Raw genomic sequence first — 26,014 nt, forward strand, 5'->3', positions numbered from 1 at the left:
GTCCAGACCTGGCTGCGATGTTCTGCGGGCCAGCTGAATCTGAGGGCTGGGCAAGGGGAGGGGTAGCCAGTGTTTTTACGAGGTTCTAGTAGGATGGTGGATAGAATTCGAAGGAGGGGATCCGCATCCCTCGACAATGTGGATGGCAAGGAACCTGAACTTAGTCGAGGCCAGCGGAGGTTCAGGTTGTTGAATGACTGAGGCAAGAGCGTTTACTGGTAGGGATAAGGTTAGGGATAGGGTTAGGGATAAGATAGGGATACTGATTCGGAGTTTACTGAAGTTCACCTCCACACAAAGTACTCGAAACTCAACACTAGCTGTTAATACACATGAAAGGTTTTGAGTCTAACTGCATACTCGGCAGCATAAATAAATACGTTCTTTTTGCTTTTCTATGGACGTATGTTTACCTTGTGGGAGGGGCGGTCCGTTCCCCATCTCGTTATCCCTAGAAATTCAAAGAGAGGTCAAATTATTTTTGAGACGAATAATTTTTCTGACTTTTTATTATGCATATTTGTAACTGGTCAGCTCTTTTTTTTTTATGCCGGAACCGCCGAACGACTTTGCTCAATGGCTGTGAGCCCTGATGTCAGGACTGGCTGGTTCTTGCGGAATAGAGGAGCAAAATGTCAAACCAAGAAAAGGATCTTAAAAAATCCGGTCCTGCCATATACCGCACCTTCCGAAGTTTGCCCCCTGTGGACCTCCGTTTCAGCACTATAATCAAGTACACAACTCACAACTGACGCCCATAAGAATCGCGTACACGAGCAAGCAGAAGTTGCATCCTTTAAGCCAGGTACACCGACCTGCTTGCCGAGGATGTCTAACTGCTCCATTGGTTCCGCGGGGTCACGATTCTAAAGAGGAAAATGCGTTTCCACAAATAAGGAAGAAAAAAGTGTATAAATAAAGGTACCGCTAACCACCAGCTGTGCAGTTAGATATATTGCCACCGCGGTCAGTGTGCAATTTTCGCAGGGGAGGTTTTCCCTCTGTATCTCTGCGTTTTACCCGCGATAATTCATCCCCGGGTTTAACGTCCCGAATCAGGCCCCGAGAGCTCGGCGTTCGTGTACAGAGCAGTCCCTTTGCTGCACACAGCACCCTTCGCGATGATAGCGCGTTTTGTCTACGTGCTCGGACGCTTTCTGCGCCAATCACAGAGCTTGACTCGCGTGACCGCAGTGCGCCGCAGAGGTGCTCTCGCGCGTATGGACACACACGAGTCGGTCGAAACGCGGGCCAAGATGCGAGCGACTCGTTCCCAGCGAAGGGGCCATTAATTTACGCGCGCACGTCCGTAACAGTAGCGAGCCGATAATTTAATCCGCAATAATTGCCCAGAAAACAACCGCGCTCGACGGCGCCGTGTGTATGCGCGCAGGTCCGTCCCGAGAAGTCGGTGGTGCGCGCGGGCGCCAACTGCGTATAGCGGCGCGCGGGTCGAACAAGATTAACGGGCCGTATCGGGCGGCCGGCTGCCCGATAACGACGCGCCATCATTTATGCTCGGCGGAGATTCGTGTTCGAGTCACGTGACGCGGCGAAAGGCGTCAGGAGGAAGCCGCGGAGCGAAAGAGAGGCGAACGCTCGGCGTCGAGGGTCGTACGTCTTGCGGCGGACAAACGCGCACGCCGCCGCCAACGGTTCCTCCCGTGCGTGCGTGTGTGCGCGGCAAGAAGAAGGCGCAACAGCCGGTCTCCGCCAGATGATGACAGCAGTAGCCGTTGAGGAGGAGGCCCCCTTCACGTCGCAGGTGCTCCTCGGCCCCCTTTATTTTCTGTCTTCCCCCCGCCTTGCCTCTTTCGCGCACGTACGCTGGCGCTCTTAGCTGCGCACCGAGCGCACGCATGCATCGTTGAGCCGCCGACCTGCCTCGCGCGAAAACGCTCTATTGGCGCCGGCCCCCGGCTCCGCCAGCGGGCGTTAAGACAACGGTCGCACGGAGCGAGGAGGGACACGCGATCCGCGCCATCGGCGACCTGCATGCGTGAGCGCCGGAATCCCCGCCATCGCGTGCATTAATGGCAGCTGCAGCCGACGCGCGGAAGCGTGCATGCGAGCGCGGGCGGGGTCCGATCGAATTTAGTCCCGTTCGGGCACCCCGGAGGGGTCGCCAAAGGTCAGCCGTTTGTGGGTGAAGGACAGCGTAATTGTTGAGCAGGAAAGGTGAATGACCTCACCAGCCCATTCTCTCTCCTCGTTTCTCAACAGCGGGGCTTTTTCTTGAGGAGACGCGGCAGCCCATCCTGTTCGATGTGTCGTCCTGCACGTCCTCCATCGGTACGGTGCGGACGAAAACGCGGGGGATTGCTCCGAACGTGAGAGATTTGAACTGTCATGTTGTGTAACCGGCGATTCCTATAGCGTTCGTAAAGTCTCGGTTGTGCAAATAAATGGCCGGTCGCTATTTTAACATTTTGCACGGCTGATGATCATTCTTTGTAGCGTTCCTTCACTCGCATAGCTATGACTCGTCTGCTAAAACGCAAAATGCATGCCTTTCTCCAGCAACAAAATCATACATGCGAAGAGAAGCTGCAGTAAGATACAATTCAAGAACGCAGCGGCACCTGACCATGAAAGGAGGCCCTCCACACAATGGCGTCGGCCGACTGCCGTGACGTCGTGGTGAAGTCGAGAGTTGGACGAAAACTCGTCTGGTCGGGGACAACCATAATAAAACTTAAAAATGGGGACGCCGACCAAAAGTAAACACAAAAAACAACAAAACGACGCTTAATTCGGCTCCGGTACGGGAGCCTTGTTCACAATTTTCACAATTTGGTTAATTCCATTTTATCGGATAGAGTAGCATCGCAGGCCTCTGGCAGGTACAAGGTGATTAACCACGACGTCATGATAATCGGCCGATGCCATTGGCTGGAGGGCCTCGTTCTTGAGTTGTGTGCGTGAGCTAGAGAGAGGAACATCTTTTTTTACGACGCAGTATAAAGCGTCGAGGTTTTCCTGCGCCAGGGTCACCAAAGCCAACTGGTTCGCCAGCTGGCCCGAGACCAGCCAGGCCTACCACGTTGCGGGAGAGGGGTGTGGGTAATGGGACGCTGTATATGATATACACCGATTCGATGCAAGCTATATAGCGCAATTAATGTGGGTCGCATTCCTACACAACCCAGAGATGATCTACAAGGGCTCTCAGCGGATTTCGTCCGCATGCAGTCACATTGAGCTGAATTCTTGGTCACGCCAGGATCCCAGGCAACCAGGTGGTGCACCGCCTCGTCCGCGAGGTTCAGCACCGGGCGCCTGGCATCCCCTGGCCTTATCCATTACCGTGGGGCACTACTCTCGGTTACAAACACGAAATAAATCTTCCCTACGACTGCATTACTGAATACCTCCGTATTATTCCTGTCCCTGACAGATCGCTCCCCCCTCCCCGATCCTACCCTACTCTGCATGCCCTAAGCTAACCTTGAGTTCTATCCGACTCTCGTAAGCATTAAGTGCTAAAAACTGCGTGGTCGTGGAGCCTTCCAGGCCACGGTTTGAGAAGCGGGCATCAAGCCGCTGCAGTAATAAAGTATTTCTCTCTCTCTCTCGATCTGCTCACATGAGGCGGTCTTCAAGAAACAGGCAGTTTGTGCCACAGTTTTTCAAATGCGCAATGCTGGAACCAGCTGACATATATTGCCACTCTTCTATAGCTGTGATATTACCCTAATGGCAAACGCAGAGAAACATGGCGCTCCGAATAACGGAGTCATAATGGAGCCTGGTGAATTCATAACCTGCATGCCCATTTCCCTGGGCAAGGAAAGAAAAGACACCAAAACAAGTCTCAAACCATTTTTTTTTTCCTCCGCGCAAATAAAGGGTTTCAAGGAACGAAGCTTTTCCTTTTTGCTCCAGTAGCAGCTGCCTTATTACTCTAGGTAATCTCAACTCGTTCCGAGGCGCGGAAGCTGTTCCGAGCAACTCCGTGCGGACCACCGCCCTCTTAATTCAACCTACTTCGTATACTTCCACGGCGCCCCTGCTCCGCACGGTGCAGCCTGAGGCCTTAGTCGTAATTGTACCGCCTAAGAGCAGCGCGTCATATGGGCAGAGAGAGAGAGAGAGCCACAAATGCTGTGACCGACCCGACCACAAGTGACACGTTCAGCGGACCGGATTTAAAAATGGCGACAGCTTATGCCTTGGGTCACTGTTTTCGTCTGCGTGCTTTTGAAAAACTTGTTTTTGGACTAGTTGGTAGGTCATGATATCAGAGGAACCAGCGCAAAAAGAACAACGCACAAGAAACAAGGAGGCCTACACGGACATCAGCGCTTCTGTCCGTGTCGGCCTCCTTGTTTCTTGTCCGTTCTTTTTGGGCTGGCGCTTTTGAAATGACGCGTTTTTGAATTCGATCTCCGATTCCTTCGTTTTCCTTCTCCTTTTCTTTCGCTTTCTTTTTTTTTTTTGCTTCTTTCGCCTGGAGCACCTGAAGGCAGCACAATAGTCATTGTAGTACAGCATATATATACACACACGTTGGCCCCATAGACCCCCTCCAGTTGTGTGCATGCATGTACGCCAGCCCCATGCTCTGCGGGCTGATTCATCATCTGAGCGGGCGGGACCTACGCCGGGCAAGAGAAAGGCAACGGCTCGGGGAAAGATCTGCAGGGCGAACAGCGCTGGAGGCGCGCGCTACGCGCCGGCCGCGGCAGCACCCGCGCAACAATAACACGTCTTCGGGGTGGTCCGGCAGAGAGTCGCAAAGGAGACGGCGCAATTATTGGCGTCTCGGGGATTTCACTTCCGACCGGGCGCGCTGGCGCGATGGAGAATAAAGAAAAGAGAGACGCGAAAGGAACGAAAGAAAACTGGTTTATTGGGGCCGCTCCTTCGCATACGCTCGTCGATCGGCGCGGACTCGCCGCGCCAGCAGCAGCAGCAGCAGCAGCGTTGGCGGCGGCTGCAGGAGCGTATACCGGCCCCCGTGCCACGTGCGGCGCGGGGGTCTGCGATCGGTCGGCCCATATCGCCCCCTTGTATCGGTGCGCGGGCAGGGAGCCGTTAATGAGCTCCCGCCGGCCGCGATCGAGAAGGGGCTTGTACGCGCGCTCTGCCCGCGGCCAGATGGATGTTTATGCCTGCACGCACGGGATGCGTAATCAGACCGGCTGAGGACACGGCTCTTGCGCGCTGGCCGCTACCGTTCGTTAATAGATGGGGGGCCACCGGTATTGCACCGCATCGAGGGGCCGTCCATACATCGCCGTCTCAATGAGCGCATCCTCCCCCTCCTTGTCCCTAATTGATTGGTTTTTGGGGAAAGGAAATGGCGCAGTATCTGTCTCATATATCGTTGGACACCTGAACCACGCCGTAGGGGAAGGGATAAAGGAGGGAGTGAAAGAAGAAAGGAAGAAGAGGTGCCGTAGTGGAGGGCTCCGGAATAATTTCGACCACCTGGGGATCTTTAACGTGCACTGACATCGCACAGCACACGGGCGCCTTAGCGTTTTTCCTCCATAAAAACGCAGCCGCCGCGGTCGGGTTTGAACCCGGGAACTCCGGATCAGTAGTCGAGCGCCCTAACCACTGAGCCACCGCGGCGGGTCTTGTCCCTAACCACGGCGCGCGCTTGGCGGAAGGGCAGCGCGCGTATGAAAGGCGGTCCCCGCTTTTCGACACGTACAAATGCGCCTGCCGACTTGATGGTGCCTGGTGGGAGCCTTTTAGCGTGACCTCCTTACCGGGGCTCTTTTACCCGAAATGCGCTTTCCAGCGGGGGGACTTGCGAAGGGGGTGGGCTCCTGGGCGCGACCATGTGTGTCACGGAGTGAGGGAGAGGAGGTTGCCGGACCACCCTTCCGCCGTTCCTTTCCTTCTTAAGAAAGAATAATATGAAGGTCACACTCTGCCGAGGACTTGTTTGCGCAAAACAACTAGGGAAACACACCGCGGCGCTTTGTATAGACGGCATCTGATTGTGTCCAGCACGATTCGTTATTTTCTGTCTCTGTGCATCATTTCGCCGCTTAGACCATGTCGAGAAAATTCCACATACTTTTTTCGCCGATACATCGCTCAGTTTAAAAGTAAACTAAGAAACTGATCACTGCTGTTAACATGAACGCTTATCAACCCAATTATTTTTAATGCGCTAGCACTACAGCTTCTACTCAGCCGTTTAGTAGTTGTGAGCTCTCTCTGTGTGGGCAGGTTGTGATGACGTCACAAGGTCACGTTACCTAGCTGGCCCACCTGCCACCTAGGTTGAGTCACTGGGGATTGTAGTGCGCTATTACTAGTTACCACCACTTGCCGATTTCGCCGATGTTTGCCCGGTCCCTCTGCGACCTTTAAGAGCTGGGTGGTTGGGTGCGCCCGCCAGGGTTACAAGGAAGCCGTCTAGGTCACGTGGCCTTGCGACGTCGTCAGATCCTGCCCACCGGACTGTGAGCAAACCGTCCACCGTGGCAGGTGGCAGTTTAGTTAATGGTCGGTCACGAGAGGTTGCTCGGAAGGAGCAACCTGGCTCTCACAAGCCCTACCGATGGTAGCACCTGTCACCGCAGGGCAGTGGCACACGCCTGAACCACTGCTCCAGGAGTGGTATGAGGACTCCCGGGGATCTATGAATGTAAGGTAGAGAATGAGCAATGAGCTCTAGAGAATGAAAACCGAAATTCTCGCGCACCTAATTCGCATCGTGGCCTACAACCGTGCTGAATCGTCGGTCACATAGAAGCTTCCCGCGATATGACAGCAAGCCGTCTTCAGTGGATGGGCGACGGTCGCGTGCCACCGCTCTCTTCCGCATCCGCCGCATCCCCGCGACGACTTACACCCTCTGCTGCAGCCCGCGCAGTCGTGCGCCCCTCCCTGTGCAGTTGTCCTCACGGCTCTCGAGCGGACGCGTGGAGAGAAAGGTCCTCGCGCTTTTGAATATTCATACATCTCACAGAACGCGCGCGCGCTTGCACAAGTGGTGCTGACGTGCATGTGCCGCGGCAACGACTCGTGTAAGGAACTCCCCAGCCGCCAGTCCCTTCATTTCCGCGGAGACAATGCCTCCAAATTGCCGCGCATGCACGCGCACGCGCGGCCCGTGCTTGTTTGTTCGGGTCGCTCCCCCCCCCCCCCCCCCTTCGCCCGCTGGTCTTTCTCTTCCCAGCGTCCGCGCACCACCCGCAAAATAACACGGAGTAGCCACGCAACGGTGTGTCATTGTCGAACAAAGAAGAAAGCGCGAGGCTCTCGCTTATTATGAGGAATGACGGCCGAAGACAAAGTCTCTGGGGAGTCAAAAACCTGCGGAACGCCACGAAGTGTGGCGTGGGCTCAGGGCATGCGCGGCTCTGTTGGCAAGAGGTCTTGTGTTTGCTTGCTTGCTACAGGTTTCCATCTTTCTCTTGCTAGCTCGCGTGACACTCGTAATGCATTCACAGGCGCGTAACTTCCGCAGGCCACTTGATTATTTGCTTCCACGTTTCGTCCCCGTTATGAGCATGTATACGTATAACCTGGTCGTGAACCCGCGGCTCTATCGGCGAGGATGTGGCTTACGTGGCCTTGGCGCGCCGCATGACTGTCCCAGTTCAAGCTCCGTCACCTCACCACGACAACGCTGCACCCACCACTCTAGCAAAGAAACACTCGCTGCATAACTGTTACGCTTCAGTTAACAAGATTTGCGTACAGTTGTTTCTCATACTGCGGCCAGTCGTCAATTGAGAATAAAGCCTGCTAGAGAGTTTATAGCTTCTTTCCGTCTTTTTTTTCTAACTTATTTGGCAAAATTGGTGCTCACAAATGTCTCCCCTGCGAGAAGCGCAAAGTATAGCAAGTATTCGGAACAGTTTCGCCCTCTCAGCCAGGCACGGTCTTCCACTGCGCGCGTATACACCGCGGAGAGCAACGAACTCCTGTCTCCTCTCTACGCAGTTCGTTAGCTTCGCCTTTTCCCGTCCGAACGCGAGGGGCCGCAGTGTACCACGTAAGCCGGAGAGAGGGATACAGGGGGCGTGCTACCCGTGGCGCTGGCAGGCATTTTTCTCGAACTTAGTCGGGGCAGTCCTAGATGAACTCGGACGAGGAATAAGAAAATAGCGAGTCATCTCTCCGTTGTATTTACGCTACTCCCCCCCACCTACCTCCTCCACTCCACACACTCGTACACAGAGACTTCTTTTTATTTTGTTATTCTGCGGAAAAAGACCTCTGCCCGGCGACGCTCGGTACCATGCTCCATTTTTCGGAGCGCGCGAAAAAAACGGCTATTCAGCAGCAGCAGCAGCGGCCGCGTGTAAAAATGAGGCGCCCGTAAGATTGTTAGCAATTTCAGCCCGTCGCTCTCTTAATATCAGGATGGCTCCGAAATGGCGGGCCGGGCGCACCCGAGTTTTCCTTGACGAGCCACGCCGGACGCTCGAGTATATTTATATATACGCGTGGCCTGCAGCGGGGTGCCTCCGCATGCGGCGGCGTCTGAGCCGTTGCTCATCGCCAAGCTGCTGCTACTGCTGCTGCTGCTCGCGCAAAGGCCCGGCAAGTGGGCATGCACACTCTTTTCCCGGCCCAAATCCACATGCTCCATGCAGGTGTAGCCCAGCGCGCTGTGGCGGTGCACATAAAGTATTCACGATACGTGCCATAGAACACTCTGCCACCACACGGGTACGCCCGCGCTCCCTTGGGGACCACCGAAAGTGCGCATCAATATGGGTCAGTGAAGAATTATTGCGCGACCACTGTCGCCTAGCCCGCAGTAAACGTCCTTTTCTCGGCCAGAAATCAATCGGACGCACGGAGCCAGTTTCCGCGTCGCCGAATCTGCCTGCGCGGTCGGGATAGAAGCAAAAAAAAAAGATTCTAAGGGGCGAACTTTCGAACAATCGGCTTTGCCTTCGACACCCGACCGCCTTCGCCTTTTGAAGGCTGGCTGAGAAACGGTTGCGCCGAGGTTTTAATTACTGCCGGAAGCGATTGAGAAGCCGCGGTAGGGTGTGCTCCTTTTGTTTTTGGTGAGCAGTGGCTGTCACGCGTCGTGTATTGAAAAGCCTCGCGTATAGAGCGAAAGAGCCCCGACCTCCCACGTTGCGCCGCATGACAACTCGGTGACGACGTCATTTCCGGTTACACTAGGACATGGCTGCAACGCGCGTCACGTTCGACGATGTCGCAGGCGAGTGCGTGCAGAACTGTTTTTGCGTAAAGCAGTTATTTCTGCGGTTCTGCGAGGCTTACGCCCAGGCCACCGAAGCCTCGTTGCTTTTTTCTCTGGCAAGAGGCAGTCAGAACAAAAGCCAGTGTAACTTAAGCTGCTCTCATTATTGATACGATGTTCCAGATCAAAAGGATCGCCGAATGTCTTGTAAAAAGTGAAATACGGACACAACTAATTGAACAAAATGACGATTAAGTTGGCGCACAGTTAATCAGTCAAAAAACATAGCATTGGAGCATAGATCAAGCGCGCATACATCAAATTACCGTAGCTGCGAGGTCTGGAGCAGATGCAAACCAATTTGATTAGTAAGGGCTCACATCGTGTGAGGTCGAGATGGCAAGGTTGTAAATACTGAAAGGTTGTGCGTGCAGAGCACAAGTCAGTGCTAGCACGATCTTGGCTGTAGTGTGTTGCAGAGCCATGTGTGATTCATTCCCGTATTTAGCGCCAGGGTTCCTGATGTGTCTCCTAGCGGCAGAAACAGCACGAACCCTGCCGCCAGTTTGCAACGCTGTTGCAATGCCGCGAGTATAACGGAACGTCCACGCCTTTGCCTGCGCGCGTAGTGGGGCCGCCGCTGCACCCGCGGATGTGACACGAACACGCGAGCAGCGCACACATGACCCACTCATGTGCCATCGGGGGCAGAAGTAACAGACGCCCCCTGCAAGTTCCGACCGTTGCTATTCTGCGTAGGGACGGCCCCTGACAACGCACTTCTGGTGACCAAACGGGCCCACTGCGCCGGTCTCCAAGGCAGAAGTATTTTGTCAGGTGGCGCCCTCACGTAGAATGGCATGGGTCGGAACTCGGAGTCTGTCACTTTTGCCCCCGGTGGCACATGCTGTAGAGCGCACATCGGCCGTCACAACGCCTTCCAAGCTCGCCTCGCGCGCGCAGAGCGGTCACCTTCGATGACATCATTGCGCCAAGGAAGGGGCCGACCGAGCGCGTGTTTAACTCCGGTAGCGCGTCGACACACCGATACACGCGCGCTCTCGAATCGGTCCGCTACTGCGCGCTCGCAGGTGGCGCTGATGCCCCCCTCCGGCCGTTTGTTTCTTCCTTTCCCTCCGGTGGGGGGGGATTCTTTGTGTTCCGTAATAGCCTCGCGTGCGCTGTCCGTGCCGCCGCCACCGGCGCGGCCTCCGCGGTGGCTGCTGCGGTACGGCGCGCCGGGGCAGGGCCGCCCGTCTCGCGGCGGCTGCTGCAGCAGCTACCTGCCAGAGAACCGGAAACGGGGACACTTGCTGCTGCTTTGCTGTCGCGGACTTCCTTCGCGGGGCCTCCTCTCGCGCGCGCCGCCCGCGTGTTTGGCAGCTGCGCGCGACAGCGGTGACGCCGCTCTTGTATATCGATGTGCGCGCACACTGCCAACGCTGCAGGTTACGGGCCGCGGGAGCAGCGTGACGCATATACCTCTGCTATACAATGGTGCGCGCAGTCTGGGAGGGGCAGTGTGACGGCTATAAGCGCGCCGCTGGTAAAGGCGTGTGACGGCTTTAAGCGTGCCTCCCTCGGTAAAGGCTCATTCCCAGGAAGACTGTGATTACTGAATTCGCCCGTGGCCCGTGGGCAGCCATGACCTCGCATCACACCTGCGAAGCACCCGCACGGAGGCGGCACCCACCGATGATGGAGGGCACCTGCTCGTGCAAGGGTTTTAGCGGAGGTCCGTTGCAGATTCGGCGGAGGAAAGTACGATACTCGAGGGAAAGGACCAGCGTTCCATTGCTTGTCGATTATTTCTTTTCCTTTCAACAGCCGCTTGATATTTGCTACCGTGTGCTGAAATATGACCATTCTTAAACCTTCGTTCTGTTTTTCTTACCCAATTTTTTTTTTCATCCTCAAGCAGCATTTCGAATGGTCGCCTAGGTTAATTTTATTATTCCAGACTGTCGTGGAACGACCCGTGGCACTATCGATCGGCAGCGTCTGAAAGAGGCGCTCAAATCGAGGAAAAAAGTGACAGGCTGTAGCACGACAGGCTCTTTGCAATGCGCGTCAACAAAGTTTACGGCACGGCGAAATTACCTGTGAAATTCCCAGCGTAAACTCCGGTCATTTCTTGGCTGAATTTTGCATAACCAGTTCTCAGTGTTTCATCGAAGGCGCTATCTATAGCTTTGCCTCTCTTCGCGGTTTCCAGTTATTTTCCCGCACTTGTAATGACGCCGCCCCTTCATTCGCGAACTTGTCAGCCGCGCGAATGCATCTTTAATTAAAAGAACAGTGCTGTTGAATCGGCAGTAGGCACGTGCGCTGCACCTTTATCGACGAAGGAACAGAATTCGCTGGCCGGTCCCCTCTGTGGTGTTTATCCCTCGCTAGTGATTATTTTCCTTGCCTTATTTGCTCCCTTGCATTAGCATTTCTTGCATAAAATTCTCGCAAGTGCTTTGACCCTCCTTCCTCTACCCTCATCAAAATTAGCTCCGTGATTCTGCGCTTGAATTTGGCGCAGTACAATGCTTACTAGTGCTTTTCTATTGGCACCGTCAGTGACGGATTAATTGGTAAAAGGGGGGGTGAGGGGGAAGGGGAAGGGGTGCCATTTGAACCAAGCATTTCTAGAACCTTTTTTCGTCAAAAAATTTCTGTTCAGCATGGTTTTCCACATATACGAAAAATTCCTTGCCTCCTCCCCCCCCCCCCCCCCCCCCCCCCCCCCCACACACACACGCGCGCGTTTTTAAATCTTATTGAGTGCCGTTGTCGTCTATTGCTTCCACACGACTGGTTTTTCCTCTTTCAAGAATCTTTTCCAGCCGGTACACCAGCAGCGGAAATTGCCTTTTTTCGCTCCGTAAAATATGGCCGGCGGCAATGCAAATCGAACTGGAGCCTCCGACAACTTCCGTACTTGAAAGGCAGCCAGGTCTACAGGGCAACCCCACAGCACTATCTATAGCGCCTACTGAAGGGCTAAGCTCGACAGAATTGTCGTGGTTGTCATGGAAAAAAAGTGTGTGTGTGTGTGTGGGGGGGGGGGGGGGGGTGCGAGAGAGAGGGGGGGGGGGAAGGGGGGAGGGAGTAGGAGGACGACTGGGCGCAGTCGTTTGATAGGGCTGAAACAGCCTCAGCAGTGGGCACAGATATTGCGTGCTGCTGCAGGGCCTAAAATTCCTGCCTAAAAGAAGAGACCTCCTTCCTCGGAGGAAGAAATATATACCATGGTCACACTATAGGCGGATACAACTTAATTAAGTCTGCTTAATTAAGTGAAGCTTCGCCCACATTCAGGAACGCCGCACAGAATTCCTCAATGACAAAAAAGTAGTTTGTAGTTAAAACTTTTTTTTGCTACCTAAACAAGAGGCTAATCACAAGAAAAAAAAAATTATAAGCTCTAGACTTTTGTTACCCGGCTTGTTTAATATATTGAAAGATTAAAAAGTTGATTTCGTTTACTATTGTGATTGGGCGGCGGAGTAATAAAGTACTCCGCGGACCGTGGTCCAGTGCTAGTAACTTCAGATTTTTAAGTTGTATCCTACTACTTCAGCATAACTGTTAATTGAACAGTCCTATAGCACCGCCTAATTGTTGTTTAATTAGTGAAGATTAGCATCGGTACCAGAGTGTTTCTGGGATAAACTACAGAATTATAACGGTCACATGCACAACGGCACGGGTGCAAATGAAATCAGTATCCTTGGGTATAACAAACTCAACGAGAAAGAAAAAGATTGTTTTGGCCTTGGGACCGAACGGGGAACACGTGATGATTATTTCCCGCCAGCGTCGCCATTTCAAGCTAGTCGCGCGCCCAGGAAACAGGAGCCGGAGGCCGATTTAATCTCTTGTTTGTTTCAGAAAGAAAAGCGGCGGCTCACGAATCGCTGAGCGCACCGTTTCGAGCACCGTACACTATACGGTGGGCGGCTCTAAACCAGACTTGTTCGGCCAAACTCTTCAGCTGTCACTGGCGTCGCCAAACGGCGTTCAGATGGCTGCTAATTACATTCTGCGACTAATAATAATAATAATTGGTTTTTGGGGAAAGGAAATGGCGCAGTATCTGTCTCATATATCGTTGAACACCTGAACCGCGCCGTAAGGGAAGGGATAAGGGAGGGAGTGAAAGAAGAAAGCGAAAATGAAAAAAAAAACTATGCAGGAGTGCCTTCTTTGGACTTTAGTCTTATAACGTGTATTTTGAAAGTCTCCGTCAAAATAGGCGTGAAAGCGAGGGCTCCTTCAGCTGCTTGTTTGTTTTTTTATCCGCCCCATTGGACAAAGCATAAATACAGACACCGCACACCCTGAAAGGGTCCGCGTAACGCGTCTAGCACTTTGGAAGTATCGGGCTCGGGGCGGTCTCCCCTCACGTACCCCGTATGGGGAGTGACGCCCAACGCGCCCGCGAGGCCAGCATACGAATGAGGGTCGCGGGGGGAAGCGCGGGCCCAATGGGGACGCTGTGCGGAAGAGGTCCCGCGGGAGCGCTCTGGCGACGCGGCCACTCGAATGAAAACGCCACGAAGCGGGCCCACATCGCGGGGGACAGATCACGCGGCGAGTGCGGCCGGCATAACTTGGCGCCGCCTGGCTGCGCGCCCGGCTCGGGGAGTGCGCGCTATGGGGCCCAAGCGGAGGCCCAGTACCGGGCGTAATCGATGAGCTAGCCCTCTCCCCTTGCATCCCATCATACGCGCGCGGGGGACTGCAAGCGCTCTCTTGATTTGGCTTCCTCACTCCATTATGCGGCGGATCGTCCCTCGGCGACAGGCGAGGCACTGATTGGAGGGAACGCTGCCAGATGTGCCTACGCAAACCGCTGGTCGTTTTCTGCGGCTTTCCTGGCGTTTGTCAACTTTTTTTTTTGCCGTCTTTCTTTTCCGGCTCATTTGTTGGTGACAGAATTACACGGAGGGGCACGAGGAGGCGAATTTGTATCTTGCACGTCAGGTGCGTGACGTTATAGGCCTGCTGTTGGTCGCGTGCGCTGGCGATGTCCACGTCTGTTTGCTCGTTCCTTTCTGTGTCCTCGTCATAACCCTTCTGCTGCGACCAGCGTCAAGTATGAACCGACTAGCTCAGTTGAACACCCTTTTAATGCATTCTGGCGTTTCGCCTGCGCCCATGAATGGCAACTCTAGACGTGGTCCCTGCGATGGGCATTGTAGTTCGCTATAGCACACGTAGTGCAGCGCCTAGCATGCGTTGAATGCGCTGGCTGACTCAGAGCTTGGAAATTACAGGGCTATGCCTTTAGCGTACGTGAATTTCCACTGAGACTGATGCACGTTGTCGTTGAGGCTAATCCTTCAAGATCCAGGCAGCTTCTAATTGGCCACTTCAATCATTAACTGTAATTTTTATTTGCTCTTCTTCCTCAGTTACATTCTACTGCAATCCGATTAGCGTGCATTACTGCACTATTCCTTCTTAGTTTGTATACTGCGACACGCTATTGCCACATTTTGTCTCGGCTTGATTGTTCTGATTTGCTAGCCCTTTTGATAAGCTTGCTTATTTTACTTGTCTGTGCGTATGACCGCTGAACAACTCTATCTGCACCCCCCTCTTTATGTAATGTTCCTAACTGGACTTTTAAGAGCAAATCAGTGGTATCCATGCTGTATATATAGCTCTATATGTGCTAAGAGCGCTCAGCACAGCGCAGCGTTCGTGCGGCAGCCCATAGTTCGAAGCCGATAGCTTCACTATAGGAAAACTTTGTAAACCAGAAAAGAAAACAAAAAGTACGTTTAGTAACTTCAAGGTACGCTTGTCCGCAGCGTACACGGTTGGCCCTTTAGTGTTGCGAAGCGAACATTCTATGATTCCCGGGGCTACATGTCTCGTGACACACATACGAGCACGCTCTGCGGCAGATTGAGCAGATCTCGCAAGCCGTGGGACAAAAAAGAAGGAAAAGAAAGAACAACGCATATTAAATATTAAGGAAACTGCGGGCCAATGCCGGTAGTATATACTGCTGAGACGAGATCAAGAAACGAACGAGCGCGCAAGAAAAATATATGCGAAGAAAAGAACGAAGGATATATGGAATCGGCGGGAAACGTGGCGGCGACGCTGAAAAATACACCCGCTCAGCGAGTCGGGTTCGTGATGTGGCACCTTAAAATTCCGTCCCGAGGTGAGCACGTAAACGCGCGCGAACAAAAACAAGAGAAAAAAAAGGGTCAAACAAAATGCAAAGGCCGCCTGACGGTGGTGCTGGCGCTGACACGTCTCGCGAGTTTTCGACGCGCGGGCGAGGACGGGTGGAGGAAGACGAAGATGTGAACGTAAAGAAGGGGCTGCAAAAAAAATAATAAAAAGTGCGAAGGAAAAATGAAACAGAAAGAGGAGGACACGCGAAACAGGCACAAGCGCGAAGGCGCACGCACTCGCGTCTGATTTGGCTTTCAAATTATCACGCCGAGTGAGGACGGAAGAGAATCCATCTTGGTCTCCAAGCCGGAGAGCTCTGCGTCGTCGCCAGCGCCGAAGGAATGCCGCGCTTGCGGCAGCTCGCCGTGGTGCTGGCTGAAGCGGGCGACCCCGCTCCGTGCCTCCCCCTCCTCCGCCCGCCGTGCATCGCAGAGACGCGCGCGCATGCTGCACGTCAGAGGCGTCGCCTCGAAGGAACAAGAAGAGTTGAAGTCGCGCACTCCTAAACACTCCCCGTGCAGCGCATACACCCTGCAACACTGGCTCTGCCACTCGTGGGCAAAACAGGCCCGCGAAACGATGCGACCGGCGCTCTCTGCTGGGGGCGACCTTTTATTCGCGCCTCGCCCTCGCAAGCTTCTTCCCTGCTTTGCGGCGCGGCCCCCTTCGATATCGCTGCGCTGTGCGCTTCGCTCTTCCCAGAAGCGCCTGCACAACGCCGCCGCCTAGGGCTTCGAGGCAGGGCATACGCTTTTTCTGTGAATTAATTGGCAGCCAGACTCAGCGACGCTGCGCCTCGCGGAAGAAAGCGGTATTGCACCGCAGCGCCGGCGGCGGCGTCGCTTCACTCTTGCTGCTGCAGCCACGCGAGCCGCGGTGCTCGCCCGCAGTCGTCGCTGCCATCGCTGCCCCAAGGGCTGCGGCTGCCGCGGGGATAAACGCACCCTGCCCCTTCCGGCACCCGGCCGTTCCTGTAGCCCCCGTAATTGTCAATAAGTCGGCGATAGCCTGTAATCATTGTTCGCGACGCAAGCCGCGCACGAGAAAGAGTAACTAAAAACGGGAGTGGAAGGCCTTCGTGCTGAGAGTACACAGCGGAGCCAGTGAGAGCTACTGGAAGGCTACGGCGCGTCTGCGGGAGAGCTTGCCGTCTGCTCTCTACGATACTGCCGATATATACACTGTGTGCCTTATGATCAACGTAGTAAGGCCGGTCTTTGCGACGACGCCGACGCTAACACATGCGTAGCAAACGATTGGTTATTATTATACGGACGCGCACATTGACTGGTAATTCCTTCCATCATTCAATTAATCGCCACTTTTAGGCGAAGTAATCGTATCTCGCTGAGCTCTTCATGCTCGATTCATGAAAAAAGCGTCAGGTGTGCCGAATTTCTTTTAAGTCTACGATGTTATAACGTGCGCAGACGCCGAGCCTTCGATGGCGGTCAAGATTCAGCCACTATGGACGGACAACAGGATATAACGAAGAGTTTGAACGATAAGGAGGATCGATGCAACTTAAATTTTACAATAACCTTAACGACCGAGTAAAGAATAACCTTAACTAACGAGTAAAGAATAACCTTAATTACCGAGTAAAGAATAATGTTACAATGGAACAATTAGCTGCTGCGTCTGAAGCGTAACAAATGGATGTCTTCCTTTCTTCTTTCACTCCATAACTTATCCCTTCCCTAACGGCGCGGTTCAGGTGTCCAACGATATATGAGACAGATATATGCGCCATTTCCTTTCCCAAAAAAACCAATTAATATTATTATTATTGAGGTGACCATACTTACGTGCATGCTGCTGAGAATCAGAATTTGCGACAAAGCGAGTGCTCACCTTACCGTTTCGTTCACTTACGTAAGCTTTTAAGGGAGCCGCGTTCGGGAGACGAGCTTGGAAATGTAAAGCTGCAGCGTTACCTATTTACCGCTTAACTGTTGTGGCCGCACACAGCTGTGTCCATGGGAACGGTCCGTGTGACCACAATGTAACCGCTGTGAAGATCATGCACGATACTTGAGGATCGAACGAGACATTGGTCTCTTCGATGGCTAGTCCTAATGCGAACCTACTGCGCTGAATATTTTGCTACATATTCAATGCACAATTGGCGGCACTCGTACGACAACTGGAAGAGCTAATCAGCTTGCAAACAAACCAACGGGTAGTGTGCAGACTACTAATTACAGGCAGGCGCACCGACCCTTTTTGTGCAAAACGGTAAAGAACACCAACGATGTCCGTGGCGAATATTTATTTTTGGCAGAAAAAAAAAACGTCAAGCAAAATCAGCTTCCAGAACACAGCTATATTTTGAAAAGCGTATACGGTAATCGCGCATCATTACTATTCACGTCTTTTCAGAAGAACCGACGAAAGGGATATATAGTGGCAGCCCTGTATAAGCCGGCCTATGTGCCGCCATCAGCAGAAGACACGCCGGAGCTACCGAACTATACTGTGGTGCACTTAAATGCGTGTCGAACTCCATGGCTGCGTCTGACGGGAATTGAAAGCAGTGGTTCAAAAAGCAGACGCAAACAGGTGGAGGCTCAAGCGCGGCCATTCAGCAGACGGACATACCGTGAACCGAATGCAAATGTGTCTCAAGTGTGGAATATGGGGGTTAATATATTTTTTTTCTTTTCGACAATGAAGCAGGTGGTGTGCAACTAAATTGGGTCATAGAAAAACTAACGGAAGTGAAATTTTACTTTCGATGTGGTCAGGTTAGTGATGTGAAATCTCAAAATCAGTCGTTGTGGACATTAATTGCAAACAAAGGAACGGGAATTTCAAAGACTTGCTCTTCTAAACAACTTTTCAAAGTGCGAATGCACCAGAGCTTTTTTTTTTTCTTTCAAAAAGGCTTAAGCCATTGGACGAGAATGTGGCGACAAGTAATGAATGTTGAGCGGAATGTAGTGCGAAAGGCGGCTGCGATAGACGATGTTTCTTCATTCCAAAAGTCTTCGCAAAAGCAAAGGCTTGCAGCGGGAATATATGATCGTTCATCAAGGTTTCCTCTTCGAGCGAGGCATGTTAACTAGCGAGGCATCTAGCTGTTGCGCACATTAACTATTCAGTAACGATTACTGTCGCGGTCACCTCGAAAGGGCATAGGAAAAACAACTCAACTCGGGCAGCGAAATAGAGCCATGACGTATTCGTGTTGGTTGTAACGCCAGCAATTGCTCATGTTATGCGCCTCAAAAATATTACATGACCGAAGAAGTTCCAGCGTTGTCACAGCGGCTGTCAACAACAAACAGGCAACGGGAGCGCAAGGGGCCACTCCAATTATTTTCTCCCATGCAGCCCAGGCATGTGTGAGCGCGGAGGCATTTCAATTCGCGGAGTGCAGTCTGCAAGGGGCCAGGGCGAGTAAAAACTCCAAGAAGGAGGACGAAAAGCTGCCAGCGCTGCGCACCAGCAGCCATTCGTTATCGATACGCACGCGTTAGCTCCGCGCAATGGCAAGCAGAAGCCGCAGCCATCCAAGGTCAAAGATCTAAGTGGCTTAACACACGAGGCGTCTTCTTTCTCAAATGAAGCAGTGGTGGCAAGTTAATGGCGGCGCTTTAATCATGCCGCTAGCACAGCCGTGAACCAACGGCAGACTCTTTGTTCGGGTTTGTTCCGGCTTTCGTGTGCGAACACGGACACGCGGAACGCAGTGCGACACTCGATGGATTTCGGACATCATTCTTTATGAATGCGTGAACGTCCATGCAACATCAGACGATTTCTTTGACTTGATTTTACGCTGCTTCGGTTTATTTTGTTCGCGGCATTCCATCGTTGCGCTCTGAAACTAATTCCATAAGTTCTTTGTGGGAGTTTGCATTCCTGTCTCATTTTTTTTTATCGCTTTGTTTCGAGGTGAAGTTCAAATCGTTTGGGAACCCTCCACCTCTCGTCACCTTCAACTTCTGCTCGCGTTCTGTTCGTCTGGCTCGCATTCACATTGCTTCTTATTCCGCGCCGTTAACGATGAGCAGCCGCCGGTCCGGTGTGTCCATAGCTCATAGCTAACTGCGTGCGCGCACTGGTTGCAATAATTGCAAAAGGTTGAGGGTAAATGTCGTCCACGCAAACAACGCCAAAAAGTGCACGAGTCAGACCTCCGTGTCTGTTGACTAGGTAAGCTGCGGCAACAAAGCGAAAACACTCATAGCATGATTCTTTTTTTTTTTTGTCACGTGCCGAGGATCATGGTAAACCGACGTAAACCAACGTAAGCCAACCTGCCCCACAGCAAGTCTTCTATACGATTGTTTCACTTGTGCGGTGCTGTTTACGGCGATACATGCGGACAACCAAGACAATTATATGCAGTGGAGGTCATGTTACAAAACGGCAGGTGCCTTCCTCTGAACAGCTTTTTTTTATTTTGTTTATTGTTATGTATGACTCAACAGGACAGGGCCGAGCAAGCTACGGATCCGTGCACTGTTATGCTTAGCGTTACTCGGCGGTTTCTATTCGCTGCTCTGAGACGACTGCGTCACTCGTTTTACGGGACTGGTGGTTGTGTGTGCTTGCATTTTAAACTTAAGCTCCGCCATTTTCTATATTTTACGCATAGAAATAGGACTGCAGCCGTGCCTCATTTATATGGCCATTTGGTCCCCGGGCCGGACAGAACTGCCCATAAAGCAAATCGTCCATAATAACGAATTGTGAAGAGAGAGAACAAAAAAAAAACACGTTATGAAAGAACACGATATTATTAAGGTCCCCTTCTGTGCATACATGGTTAGTAGTGAAGTTGAAAATAGACAAAATATTGTTACTTAAAACTGCATTATCCTAGTCGCCCTTATTTTAAAGGCAATGTGAGGCGGTCTGATTCGCCTATAGTCGAAAACAACTCAAGAACGAAGCGGCTTTTCCTTGTCAAAGCACCCTCTTCCATCCAATGGGGTTTGTCGACTCTCACGAATCTGCTATCGTAACAGTGCAAGGAGTGGCAGATGAAAGGGGATATAGTCCCCTCCCTCCGTGGTTGGCGCTAGTCTCCCCCCTCCATTGCCACGCCCCTCCTTGCTTTATCACGCCAGCAGGTTCATGAGAATCGGCCGACGCCATTGTCTGGAAGGCGGGTCCTTTGGCGAGGAAAAGCCCCTTTGATATTGAGTTGTATATCAGTATAGTGGTCCGTTTTGGCGATCACGGCGGGATGACTTCCTACTGCTGTTCACATATTCCACGAACAGACTGTACATAGCTGTTCTCAGTAGGTTGACAGCTGCTCAATACAGCTTTCAACGCAGCGCAAGCTGCAGAAGAGTTTTCTTTTTCTTTTTTTTCACAGTCATTCATGCAGTACGGCAAATCTTAAGGCCTGTCAACGGAAGACACAGAGAAAAAAAGCCATCATTCAGGCATTTTCATTTTCACACTGCCTCTTGCTAAGATCTGGAGGGAGCAGTCGACGTCTTCTCGCAGCTGTCCATATTTAATGCGGCAAAAAATGCATGGACCCCTCTGTGCACTTCCACCCGGCGTCCCTCATAGCCTGAGTCGCTTTGGGACGTTAAATCCCGCATGAAACAAAACCATTTCCACCCTTTAGATTGTCCAGCCAGCGAGTTTCCATATTAACGAGGCGTAATAGTTTGAAATAGTTTGGTTCCCTAATAAACTGTCCATAATTTGAGCAGTCCATATAAACGCGGGTCGTTTTAACGGGGCACGACTGTATTTCATTACTGAAGTGCGTGTGATTCGTAGATCCTTCCAAAACTAACACCTCACCACAGCATTAACCCAGAAAATCATTATTTGCGCAGCCGCAACGTGCTTGTGTACAGCGCACCGTTTTCCGTGCAAGCCAAGTCAGCGGTGATGCCCCGCACAGCCTTTCTTTTTGCCCGGCTCGCCGCATGTCGTGTAGACCACAAAGGCAAGCCAAAATAGTGAGGACGACAGGGAGCAGCGTCGTTACGTGCTCCGGGTGATAAAAGGTAACGACAGCGAAACGGGAAAGTGGGGATGAGACGACTACCTGCGCGTCCTGTCCGCCGGTTGACCCCCAATTAAACCGACGGCAACCTTTTTCGCGCCGTCTGAGCAGCGCGCGCTCCTCACTCGCGGGGCTCGGGAAAAACAAACACGCCGCCGGGGGGAGGGGGTCCTTCGGCGCCGCTGCCTCGTGCGGAGGGCCAGCCGCCGCAGCTGAATCACGGCGGCGGGGCCACTCCAATTGGAAAATCGCCGACGCCGCCGCACAATGAACTCGCCGGTGACCGCCAAGGCTCGACGTCGTCGCCAAGCCTGGGCCTGCAGCTAGCAAGAGCCCGGCGCGTATTCCTAACACCCCCTCCCCCCGCCCCCCACCTTCATCCGCGACGGTGCTTTGTTCGTCCAGATCAAAGGACAGGAAAGGCTGCTGCGGCAGCGAGGGTCAAGGGGAGGCGGCGGGCTTCCTCCCCCACCACCGTCCGCGGCCCCCACCCCGCTTCGTCCGCCGCCGCCGTGCCTTTAGTTTCAAAGTCATGTCAGGCACTGGCCACCCTTTGTGCCACCGGCGTGGCGTGCCCCTTTGTTTCGAGCAGCGCGCGATGAATTCGCTGATGCGCTCTCCCTTCTTTGCGCAAGGATCTCCCGTGCCGCTCATTGCGAGGAGCGGACGCCGTGCGGTTTCGGTGAGATCGGCGAGACCGGACGAGGCCCCCCCCCCCCCCCCCCCCCCGGTTCCTCTTTCTCGTTGTTTATTGTTTATTTTCTTTCATTCGGAATGGTTTATGTCCCAAGTTTTTCTCTATTTAATTAAGCTGTCATCAACTAGGCTCCTCAGACCGGGTGTCTTGGACGCACTCCTACAGTTGGATAATGCTCAGGCGCTGCTGTCCCTAATGTGCGAAAACAACGGTGGTCAACAGTCATACAGTGAATCTTCGCCACAAGAAACTCTTTCGCTAAATCTGGCCAGTTTTTGGCAAGTTTAATGTCCCACGTTCACAACAGCCATCTGCCTGCAGCGGCTTTTCAGCATGATGCGTTACCGCTCTTCTAACTTACGTAATATGAAATGATTGTTGCTGCCGCTTGTGGCGTCTAGTTTCGTTGTCACACAGGACAGTCCACAGGAATTTTAGTATAGGGTCGGCGGAAGGCGAAAGCTTCCAACAATGTTTTGAAATCTTAATCTCCTTACTAACAAAAAAAAAACGCAAAATACATGACATGGCCGCTATGCCGTGTGTGTCGGGCTTTAATTTCTCTTTACGTTATTACCCAGTCTCTCTCCTTCGCCGCGAGTCAGAGGGCAAGCGCGAAGATGTAGATGGTCGCCACATGCACCTTGTCCCCTCCTATCGCTCAGCGCACCGATGACGGCGGGGGAGGGGAGCCAGTCAGCGGCGCCTCCCCACTTGTGTAACGAGCGGCCGCTCCGCGCCAACAAAGAGCGCACCAGAGGCCCTCGCCCGCCAGCCTGCGCGTTCTCCTCCGCCGCGTCCGGTAGCCGCCGTCAGCAGGCTTCTGCTGCTGCGGCGCGCAGTGGGCGGCTGGGTGGTGGTTACGGGCCGCGCTTTATCGGCGCATTCGTTTTGGGCCGCGAAGGCCGCGTCGTGCTGGTTCCGAGGGTGATGAGGCGCGGTCTCCGTTGCACAAGGTGGTCAAGGCCAGTGCGGCGTGTGTGACATACGGATCGCGCTCGTCGCTCGCGGGGCCCGGTGCACGCGGGACCGAGGACAGCTGCCCTCGTGCGGACCGGGCGAGACGCGGAGCCCTCCATCAGAAAGCGACATTGAAAATGAAACGAGAAAAAAAAAAAAACATGGACAACAGGTACCTTGTCGGAGCTCGGCTGCCGCACTACCAACGAGCATTGATGACAACGTGCATGAGGAGAAAAATCTGGTTGGCTAAGTTGTAGTGTGCACAGATAACGCTTAGCGAGGAGGCAATATGGAACGGTGTTCCTAGGTTTTATCACAAATGGTCGAGAACATTAGTCGTGGGACCCTTTCCTCCAAGCATGCGCGCTAGTGCGCCAGTTCTTGCGCGCAACGAGTGCGTCCTCATAAAGGAAATCTGCTGAAAGAAACCAAGGCCTCAGACAATAGGCACGCCTGTAAAAAACGATTCGGTACAGGCTTCCCGGCACCAACGAGCACGAGTAGCTGTGGCTGCGAACCGACCGACCACGTAGACAGAGGAGCAGCTTCGCGCGCCCCTTGTTGCATTGCGATAGCATGCTGCAACAGAAGCGACCAGCGGCTCTTCGAGTGCGGCGTCTTCCTCTTCGGTGATTTAGCGTTGCTATGCCTTGCGTAACAACGGCGAGCTCTCAGGCAGTTGTTTGTACGTGGCTTGTATATGACCGCATATACATCTCCATCGGTGCAACGCACAGTCGCCTTCATCGCCTGCATGGTTCAGCTCCCGGTACGGCTGCACTCGTGCACGCAAGCATCGTAACTGGCGCAAGCGCAAAATGTCAGCCATACATCCACGGCACGGCCACGAAATGCCGGCCCGGCAACGAATATTGCACTGTTACCACGCTTGCGTGAAACAAGGATGCCCTTGTTTTATTTAGCTTTGCTTTCGGCCAATCAGGGACAGCGACACCCGCCTGAGCCAACACGCAGAGATTGGCCGGGGCCGCTCAGTGCCACGTGGACGCATGGTAATCATGTTGCTGCGCGCGCTGGGGCCTCCTCCGGCAAACGAGGAAGTGCGCGGCGCGCATGCCAGTTTCCCACCCCGATCCATAAGGGAGAAGAACGGGCAGAGGAGTATGGAAATAACGCAGGGGAAAAAATAAAACAGTCAGCACCAGAGAAAAAAGAAGCCAAGAAATAGGCGCTGGCTGCAGAGAAAAAGAAATGGGCGAGACAAGCCGCGCCTCGCGGAATTGCGGCAACCTGACCCGCAAAAAAACGTCACGAAGGATAATGCGCATCACGTCTGTGTTACCACCGTGTCCGCACGCATCGCGAGCACATGGGCTGCTGGCGACGCTGCAGCGTCGCCAGCAGCCCAGCAGCCAGCAGCGGGCGGCCGCGCCTGAGTAAGGCGAGCCGTTTGTCGTACATATACACTCCTACAGAGGCGGCATGCTCACGAGGTGGCGCGGGTGAGCGCACGATAGCGTTAGCCTCCTGCAAGCAAATCGAGTGCGGGCGCTCGAGAAGTTTTGATGCACCCCATGGCCTGACTGCACGTTTCGGCGACGTTGCCCAAGAGTGGCGTCCTCAGTTCCTGTAAAGCTGCTGCAGCGCGGGGCGCGACAAATTCATTTAACATGCGAGACCGGACTGCGAAATGAGCCAAGGGAAAGAAAACCCGGCCTTACGGAAGTTTCACGGTTCACTCAGAAGCCTTGGCCCGGCGCCTGAGTGCTTACTTCGCATTGCCTTCTCGCCTCTATGGGGGTATTACACCCGCGCCTGGAGGTTATAATTGCTGCCATTAACAAAAATAATTACTGACTGTCCTGCCCGAAGAGGTCCATAGAGTGAAAGCAAACCTGGACAAAACGTAACGTATAGCAAGCACAGCTGCGGGCAATGCTTAAAGGCAGGGCGATGTCAGTAGGCCATGCTCGGCCTAATGGCGCAGGCCTCCATCGTGAGTGAGAGCGCTTTGGAAATTAGCAACCATACCTGGCTGCAGGTGGTCTACAAGCCAGCAGTTAATTGAGCATCTCTACACTCTAAACCTCTTTTTGTCTGTACACAACTGCAAATCCCTACCTGTCGCATCTCTCATCGATGCGGCTGTTTTGATATTTTTACTTTAGTTTTGACGCACATATTTAGTCATTGAGGAAAGACAATGCAATAGCGCACAGTGTCAGTGACTAGTTGTAGGTGGTTGCCTTGCCTCATTCAAGGGATCGTGTTTCGTCTCGTTAAACAAAAGCCAATATTACTCATCTTCTCTCTCTTCGTCATGCTTTGCAATATTAGAAGAACACAAAATATCCAATAAATAAATGTCGCTATGTCAATGTTACCCGAAATTTAGCGAGAACTGGAGGCGGCGGAGGCGTGACGCTTGTGCAGCATCAGGGTCTGTTATGGGTGGCTTTCCCATCACATCTGAGAGAAGGAACGCTATGCAGCCAGTTTATCCCGGAGTATTGTCGTCACTTCCCCCACTTTCCAACACCAATCGCAGCCGGCTTCCGAATTTGTAACCCCTCTCTCCAAATACCGTGACTGTTCAGGACCACCTAGAACATAGGGAAGGCACCAGCATTACCTCCTCTCCCCGGCGACTAGGTAACTATAAGATGGTAGTCGAGCGCGGTGACTGTAATCGTCGCTGTCGGCGTAAGCAGTCAAAGCAGGATAATAAACATGGCTAAATCAAACCAGCGAGTTAAAGTATAAACTGAACGTGCTTGTTATACAGCATAGACCTCGCGACCGATAACGCGCTCTGCCGGGAAAAATTTTTGTCTTACCTGTCGATTTTTACAATGCAGCCTACTATGGATCAAAAACTGCCTACCGCGAAACGTTCTACGAAGACACTCTGTGCACCACCACCGTAGCAGTTGTCGAAGAAGAACAGATATAAGAACCTCTCCAGCTTTCTACTGGCAACTCTTAGGGGCTAGTTGCGAAGGGAAAATGCTCGTCGTCTGTGGCGAAATCGATCTTCTCTGCCAGCCTCGCCGATGGATCAGTGCTGCTGCTGAGTGGCTCT

The 26,014-nt window shown here is 53.0% G+C and overlaps 1 protein-coding gene across 1 annotated transcript in view; it reads left to right on the forward strand.

The window, feature by feature from the left end:
* Window positions 1-26,014, forward strand: part of LOC144114797 (uncharacterized) — a gene marked incomplete in the record, with an annotated part of 203,632 nt that overhangs the window by 13,007 nt on the left and 164,611 nt on the right.

Source organism: Amblyomma americanum, chromosome 1 (assembly GCF_052857255.1).
Source record: "Amblyomma americanum isolate KBUSLIRL-KWMA chromosome 1, ASM5285725v1, whole genome shotgun sequence".
Classification (NCBI taxonomy): Eukaryota; Metazoa; Arthropoda; class Arachnida; order Ixodida; family Ixodidae; genus Amblyomma; species Amblyomma americanum.